General features: G+C 42.7%; 1 protein-coding gene across 7 annotated transcripts in view; it reads right to left on the reverse strand.

Moving 5' to 3' along the window:
- The window catches only part of GNB4 (G protein subunit beta 4), a 54,578-nt gene extending 48,445 nt beyond the window's left edge, over window positions 1-6,133 (reverse strand). For 2 of the 7 annotated variants that reach the window (XM_055381807.2, XM_055381809.2), the window contains exon 1: window positions 5,596-6,025. The gene's annotated coding sequence lies outside the window, so the exon portion shown is untranslated. Of the gene's footprint in view, window positions 1-408; window positions 684-5,212; window positions 5,452-5,595 lie in introns of those variants that run through there. The other 5 variants (XM_063704401.1, XM_063704402.1, XM_019024215.4 and 2 more) reach the window with 4 other exon arrangements.
- Between the last annotated feature and the right edge of the window lie 2,167 nt (window positions 6,134-8,300).

The following is an 8,300-nucleotide window of genomic DNA, read 5'->3' on the forward strand; positions in this document are numbered from 1 at the left end:
GAAGACAGCGCTCTGACTTGCAGAGATACTAAGAATAATATCTTCTGAGCGAATTCTTTTTTAGAGGGTTCCTACTGCAAGTAAGATAAGCATCTCAGTGGGAGTTTGTCCTTACCCAGTAAGGTATACTACATTTCCTTTGTAATAACTATACAGTATATGAACAAACCCTGCTAAAGCCAAAAGTGGAGGAACAATTAAGCTGTTACTGCCATAAATATGAAATATATACACTAAGAGAAACTTTATATTATTTCAGCAAGTCAGTAGCATCTGAGTGTAGAAACATTTCATGTGATTTCTATTTCAAAAAAGATAAAATAACACATCTTTCAGCAATTCTGGAAGAAAAGGCTCTCTATAAACATACTGGAAAATGGAACTGTGGAACACACACTGTGAACTTACCAAGCATTTTTCTGTCCATAACTATTGCTCCAAAGGAAATTCTCCGGTCCCTGTACCATCCACAGGACCTTGGCACAAAGGTGGTAGTGAAGCATGATGATTTAGGGCACTGACTCTGATCCTCCACTGCTGGAGTTTGAACACTGGCTTCACCACTTGTGTACGTTAACCGACACATGGTAGTCAATAAACGCTCACTGAAATTATTACTACAGTTGAGAGAAAGAGGTCTTTGAACTAAAGATGGAAAAATATTAAAATACTTCAAGGGACAGAAGTATATTTAAGCAGGAATTCTTTTAAGAGATCCAAACATTTTGGGTGTGCTCAATAGGTTATTTTTTCATCCTAAGCCAGATCTCTCTTCAAATCTGTGGCTCATTTTCTTTTCATTCTTTCTAATCTTATTATAATTATTCAGGAGGCTTAACTAAAGTTAAAATTTTCAAATCTGTTTTTTTAAGTTAATCATCCAGTTTGTGATCTAAGTTCTTGCATTTTAGTTTCTATTTGACCTGTTCTACTCACTTGCTGCTTATTATCATCACTCCACCAGAGGGCACACAAAAGAAAGGTGATAACGTGAAAACACTCAAAGTTGGTAACTTGTTAGCTTTCAGAGAAGCTGTAGCAGCATCACCAAACACCTTACGTAGCACTAACGCTGTAAGATTCTCTAGAAACTGTCTTCTCCATTTGAAATGGCATTAGCTAAGATACAACAAATATTAATTCATGCATTCATTCCTTCATTCAACAAATATCTGAGTCCCGACCATGTGCCAAACATATTCTAGGCTCTAGAGATTCGGCAGTAAACAAAACAAAACTTCCCATTGCCACAGTGCTTTGTTCTGTATCTGTCTAGGAGATAAATAATACAGCACATCAATAACATAATTTTAAGTACAGATAAGTCGTATGCAAGAAAAAAACTGCAAGAACTTCAAGAGGTTAGAGGGTGAAGAGGAAGGCTATTTTCAAATAAATTAAGTAAGGACTGAATGAAATGAGAGGATGAGCTATGTCTTCATTGGGAGAAAGCATTCCAGGCAGAACAGCAAGCAAAGGCCCAGGCAAAAACTAACCTGACGTGCTGGACCTACAGCAGTGACGATGGCGAGGCTGGAAGAGAGTGAGCAGGGCAGAGAGCAGCAGATGAGACTAGAAGGGTGTGCCAGAGCCCAGTCACAGTCTCTTGATCATGGCAAAAAAAAAAAAATCCTGATTTTTTTTTCAGATGGGGTCTCACTCTATTGCCCAGGCACAAACATGGCTCACTGCAACTTTGACCTCCTGGACTCAAGCAATCCTCCCGCCTCAGACTCCCATGTAGCTGAGACCACAGATATGCACCACCATGCCTGGCTAAAACGTTATTTTATCTAACAATAATGGGTTCTGACGACTGAGATATAACCTGCTTTGATTTACCTCTTGTAAAGTTCATGCTGTCTGGTGGGAGACAGAGAGTGGAAGCTGACAAACCAGTTGGGGGGCTCCTGCAGTCATCCAGGCCAGGGAAGAATACAGTTTGACACCAGGGTGGTGGTGGCAGTGCAGGTGATAGGAATGGTCAAATTAACTTTTTAAAAAAGATGGTCCAATCTGCAGTGATTTTGAAGGTAGAGCTCATAATACTTGCTGTTGAAGGAATAGATTTAGAATGAGTGAAATAGGGGAATTAGAATTTTTAGCCTGAGCAACTGGTGGATGGTGACTGAGATGGAGAAGAATGAGAAACTGTAGCCAATGAGGCAGGATGAAAATCAGAAAGAGCGGTGTCCCAGAAGCCAAGGGGAAACAACATTTTGATAAGGAAGGAGTTATCTGTTGCCTGTGTCAAATGTGGCTGAAGATCCAGTTTGGCAAGACTGACATCCCTGGTGACCTGGAGAAGAATTGTTTCATGGAGTAGGAGGGATAATGTGTCTCTGAAGCGGGTTCAGAAGATGGCAGATAAGGAGTAGAGACAGCCTACATGGAGTCTTTCAAAGATTTTCTTTTTGAAGCAAACCTGCATTGTTATTGTTTGAAGTTTTATTTTTAATTTTTCATTTCTCCCAGTGCTGGGATTACAGGTGTGAGCCACCACGCCTGGCCTGTTTCATATTTTTATTTCTCTTCTTCCACATTGAAAACCCCAGTTCCCAAAATATCAATGAATTTACTCATTTGCTCAATCCTATAATGCACACAAAATAGTTTCAGAATTGCTACACCTCTACCATACAAATAATAGCCTACTACACAGAGTTCAAGATTATTTTTTCAGTTCTTTAATCTTTAATCCTGTGCTCAAAACTTACTTGGTTTTTTTTTTTCTTCTGGGAGTTTATATTATTCACATAAATACATGGTTTGTTGTTGCTGTTTGTATTGTTTTGGAGTCCCACTCTCCACATCTTGTTAATTTTATTTTTGAACATAAAAAAGACTAACAGTTTCCAAAACTCAAAACTATGCAAAAAAGTATATTCAGAACAAGGCCATTCCTTCTGTTGTTCCCATTTACTCAGTTCCTACCCGGTGCCTGTAGGTAACTAATTAGTTTCTGGTTATCGCTCCTGTATTTATTTTTTGTTCTGTCAAAAAACTACGCTTCCTCAAGGTGAGGTAGAGAAATGAGGCAGGGCCAGACGCCGTGGCTCACACCTGTAATCCTAACACTTTGGGAGGCTGAGATGGGTGGATTGCTTGAGCCCAAGAGTTCAAGACCAGCCTGGGCAACACAGTGAGATCCCGCTTCTATTTATAAAAATAAATAAATAAAAAGAAATGAGGCAGTCACTGAAGCAGAACACTGGATCAAGAAACAATTTTAACATGGTAGACTGTACAATAATGTAAATGATTCTGTAGTAACTGACAAATTGAAGGTGCAGGAGAGAGTATGATAAATTGCAGAGGGAAATATCCATCAAAATATCCTCTAGTTTAATTTGAGGGATATCAAAGCGTTCTCATATCCCAAAATAGACTGCAATCCTGTTTGTAACCTTCCAAATTAGTTATAACTCTATCTCTAGAGAACCCACGTTAAAATGGAGCTATTATTTTATCAAGATAATTAAGCCATCACTACCTATTAATATCAATAGGATACACTGTGCCCTGGCAAAAGGGAGGTTTTGAACTTGGAACAAGACATTTAACTAGGAGTAGAGTGGTGAGAAGAGAATGGCTGATGTGAGGAGCTGTATAAAAACATGGGACAGACAATAATGATCATGCTGGAAAAACAAACATGTTTCTGGCATCTCTTGGATATTTTACACACATGCTAATGAGTAACTGAGGGTCACTCCTCATGCCCTCGAACTAAGTTAATATGGCTCAGGGGAAAGAACATGGACTTTGGAAACAGAGGGGTCTTGCTTCGAATCCCAGTTGAGTTACCTAACGCCTACATGACCACTGCCAAGTTACTTAAAACCTCACAATTTCCTTACCTGTGGAAGTAGATAATGGTGTTACTGTGAGATAGAAGTAGAATAACTTACAGCACTGCCCCAGCCCAGAAGAGATATTTCAATAAAGAAGTCCATAACAGACGCAGATTAAAATAGTCAGCAAGGTAAAGAAACCGATGATACAGCCAGCTGACTTCAATAACACGCCTAAGAGAAATCACACCATCTCAGGCAGTATTTGGTAAGGGCAGAAGAATGTCCAACACTTAGTTCCAATTCTTAATTTTCAAATTGCCCCAGAGTCTATTTTTAAAGTGTAAAAGTATGTGCTGACATACTTACATGCCAATTGTTTAAAAGAAACAATTCTACAGGTTAACAAAGGCCAATGACTCGGAATAACTTCCTAAGTAATGTTTATGGGCCCACAAAGAGTTGAACCAACCTAAAATATCACAAGCTGTATCAATCAGTTTTATAAATGTATATACAGAGGGTTGACAACGGTCAATAAGATGATATTTTAAAAGTTTCTATTTCAGTTTCAAATTCATCTACAAACCAAAATGCAACATGGAAAATCTTAAAATGTCTTTAAGCCACATACTGAAATATACAGTAAATTTTCAGAGCCTAGGATCAGTAGTAAACCAAAAGCCCCACACTGAAGAGTATTAAAATGAACAACGGCAGAGACTCAAAGCACACAATTTTGAATGCACCTAATCAGCCGTTCTCCTCTCCGACTAGAAATAACTTCCCTCCCATCTTAAATTAAGTAGCGTGTGTTCTGTCTCTGTCCTAGAAGATGTACTTAATGGTCATAAACTCTGTTTGCAACACTGAGACGGACTCATAATAAAAGTTCTAATCAACAATTAAATTTTGAACGTTTTAAGAAAACTTCCCGCTAATCCACACGCCAAGCTACTTTGTCGGTGGCTGAGAGGGAGAAAGATGCATCCTTATCCTTTATGGAAAGAGAAAGGGAAGGAGTGGGAGAAAAGGGAACACAAGGAGACGCAAAATAACAAAGTATTGCTTGTATAAACAAATGAAAGCCTGGTTTTAAACTTTTGAAAATTCAATGTTCCCTTAGCGAATAGCAATACATATCAAAGTATATGGCAATCATCTGTGTTCTGAAGCACAAAAAGGTGGAGAGAAAAGGAAAACACTTTTTATTGTACTGAACTCACAAGTATTCAAAATTCATCAATCCCCTCTCATCCCCAAACTCTGGACATTGTATCATTTCCAAAATAAATCTGAAACAAAACCACTGGACTAATTTTGGACTCAGCGTAGAACTTTTATGAGTCTTCCCAGCACTCTCCACCCAACAGCCCTGCTGGGCAGTCCCGAATACCCGCTATTTTGGGGGCACGCACGGGCTCGTGCTCTGAGTTCCTGGAAGGAGGCCTCGGGGAGTGACGAGAAACCCGGGGGTCTGCAGGACTTGGACCGCCGACCGTTCCTCGCTGCCCGGGGCGAGCGGTCTGGACCGCCCGGGAAGTGCCTGCGCCGGCGGTCGTGGGGCCAGTTCCCGCGCGGCAGCGGGGCGCGACACAGGCGCGCCCTCCCCGTCCCTCCCGGGCAGCGTCGGCCGCCCGAGCCCTCAGTCTCGGAGCCAGGGGAGACCCGCCCCGCCCCGCGCCGTCACCCGGGCCCCGTTCCGCAGGGGTGGCTCGCGGCGCCCCACGTCCCTGCGAGAAGCCCGGGATCGCTTCGCGGGGCGCACCGACGAGCCGCCGCTCGCGAGCTCGCCGCCTACCTGGAGGGAGCTCGGGCCCGCGTCGACCGCGCGCTGCCGGGGTCCGCTGGGCGCTCAGCAGCCCCTGGAGCGCGGAGCCGGCGTGGAGAGCTCAGCACACCGCCGAGACCAGAGCCGCCGGCCACACCCAGTCCCGCACCTCCCAGCAGCCAACTCCGCGGCGCGCCGGAGCCGGGGCGGGGACGTGGCTGGAGGCGCGAGGCGCGAGGCACGAGGCGCGCGGGCCCGGCGGGGACGTGCCGGGGACGCGCAGACCCTCGGAGCGCGCGCAGCCCGGGCGGGGGGCGAAGGGAGCGGGCGCCGCGCGCAGCTTCTGCTTCCTATTTTCTCTCTCGTTTCCTGCCAGAAGGAGAAGAAAAACATTCATTCCCGGGCGGTTTCGTTTTCTTGTTGGTGTGGCGCCGGGGCACGCTGCTAAGTAGCGCCCGTCTAAGTGGCGTGGCCAGTTTCCTTTCCGGCGGTGACAGGCGCCAGTTTGCTTGTTAGCAGGATCGAAGGGCAGAGCTAGAAGACCCCAAAGGTCCCATTTAGGTTTCCCATTCTGGAATTCTAAATGTCAGAAAGTAAACTGAAGCCCAGAGTTGCACAACCTTGCGTTGCAGTCCCCGCTCTTCCATCACTAGTTGTAGGACCGTGTACCGTCTCGGGCCTAAGTTTCGTCATCGCCAAAATAAAGATACTGATACCTGCCTCATAAAGGTGCTAAGCATATTAAATGAAGTGATGTTTGCACGAAGCCTGCCTCCAAATAAATGGCCAATACTTGGAAGTTATTGTTCCTATTGTCATTGATAAAACTGGAAGGCCTTCCAGATATCCCTGCCAAGTCGCTCTTCTCTGCATGAGTTAAACACCACATGCATCTCAATCGAGTTTTTTTTTTTTTCACATTTATCTGGGTGTTTTATGTTTAAAATGTCATAAAATAAATGCATCTATCCAATTTGCTTCCTCTGAAGTCAGTACCGCCTGGGAGCATTTTTCCTCTCCCCACCCCCATTTTTCTTCTGAGTTAATTCCAGTTTGACAGACTGTTGCTATAGCATTCCTTCTCTGACGTCAAACAATTTAAAGAAACAGCCCTGGGTAGCGAAAACTGCAGAGGAGTTCTTTGTGGAGTTTCTGTGCCGGAGAAAGGTTCGAACAATATCATCAGATAACTTTAACACCCCCTCAGCCTTCCAATCCTCCTTCTGTAGCTGCTTCCCACTACCACCTGGAATAAATCTATTAGTCCCTTGAAAGAGGTGATGCCATGGTAAACACACCCTGTTTGTGACTGTGGGGAAAATGTGACCGTTTTGTATAAAAGCCAGGCCATGACAAAAATAGAAGCAGCTGTTTCTATTTTCTTTATCCACAGATAAAGAAACTGTGGATAATTTTTCCCCCCAAAATTTTCATTTTTACTAATATTAGGAGCATTTTTCCATTAAGAAGAAAGAAATGCCAAATATTCTGCATATCAAAGTGTCAGAAGAGCTCGTTGGGACATGAGTGTTTTGCATCTGTAACTATTTACGTTTTAATGATTAAATCCTGAGTTTTATCATTGTCGTTTTTAGGAGGAAGCAAAGGGAAATTGTTAAAGAGTGCCTATTACGGACCATGCTCTCTGCTTTCTTATACTGTACTTAATCCTCATAATTACCTTGAAGTGTGAATTTTATCCCCATTTTACAGATAAGCAAACTGATGCCCTGGTAAAATTAATTTATCGGAGTCACGAAGGTATTGGTAGAGCCCTGCATGACATCAGATTGGATCAACTCCAAAGCCCACATTCTTTCTTTTTTTTGTTTGTTTTTTTGTTTTTTTGTTTTGAGACGGAGTCACTGTGCAGTGATGTGATGTCAGCTCACTGCAACCTCCACCTCCAGGATTCAAGCGATTCTCGTGTCTCAGCCTCCCAAGTCTGGGATTACAGGCACAAGCCACCACGCCCGGCTGATTTTTTGTATTTTTAGTAGAGACGGGGTTTCACCGTGTTGGCCAGGCTGGTCTCAATCTGCTGACCTCAGGTGATCCGCCCACCTCGGCCTCCCAGAGTGCTGGAATTACAGGCGTGAGCCACCGATCCCGGCCCCATATTCTTTCTTTAGATTCTTTTCTGCCTTGTTCCTGTGCACTAGCATTTACCAGATGTTATAAAGCTTTGAGAGCTGGTTGTTGGGTTAAGATTATTTGCTGAAAAACAAGTTGCTGGTATTTAGGAAAACACAGTGGGAAGCAATGAGATAGTCTATTCCAGAAAAGATGAGGGGAAATATAAATGAACAGCTCCTAAACATAAAATACAAAACCTGAAAAGATGTAACAAGAATTTGACTGTCTTTTAAAGAGTTTAAAAGAATGATATCATCAACCTTCCTGAAAATTTAATGAAGACAAAGAAATTACTAGAAGAATAAAGTCCAAGTACAGAAAAAGGAAAGTTTAATTATTATCCAAACGAATCTACTTCCAAGAATATTGTATTTCTGTTTTGCCATACCTGCTGCATATTGTTCTGGAAAAAAAAAAAAACTTACTTGTTAAAGGACAAGCCTATACTGAAAATCTGAAAGTGGAGCTGATTAAAAGAATTTTATCATCAGGAATAATTTCATAAGAGCACACTAATGCATCTAAGTGATCCAGCAATTCATGATTCTTCCAATAATAATGAAATCCACGAAGAACAAAAGAGAGAGACTGGGAAGGGA

This window comes from Gorilla gorilla, chromosome 2 (assembly GCF_029281585.2).
Source record: "Gorilla gorilla gorilla isolate KB3781 chromosome 2, NHGRI_mGorGor1-v2.1_pri, whole genome shotgun sequence".
NCBI classification, from domain to species: Eukaryota; Metazoa; Chordata; class Mammalia; order Primates; family Hominidae; genus Gorilla; species Gorilla gorilla.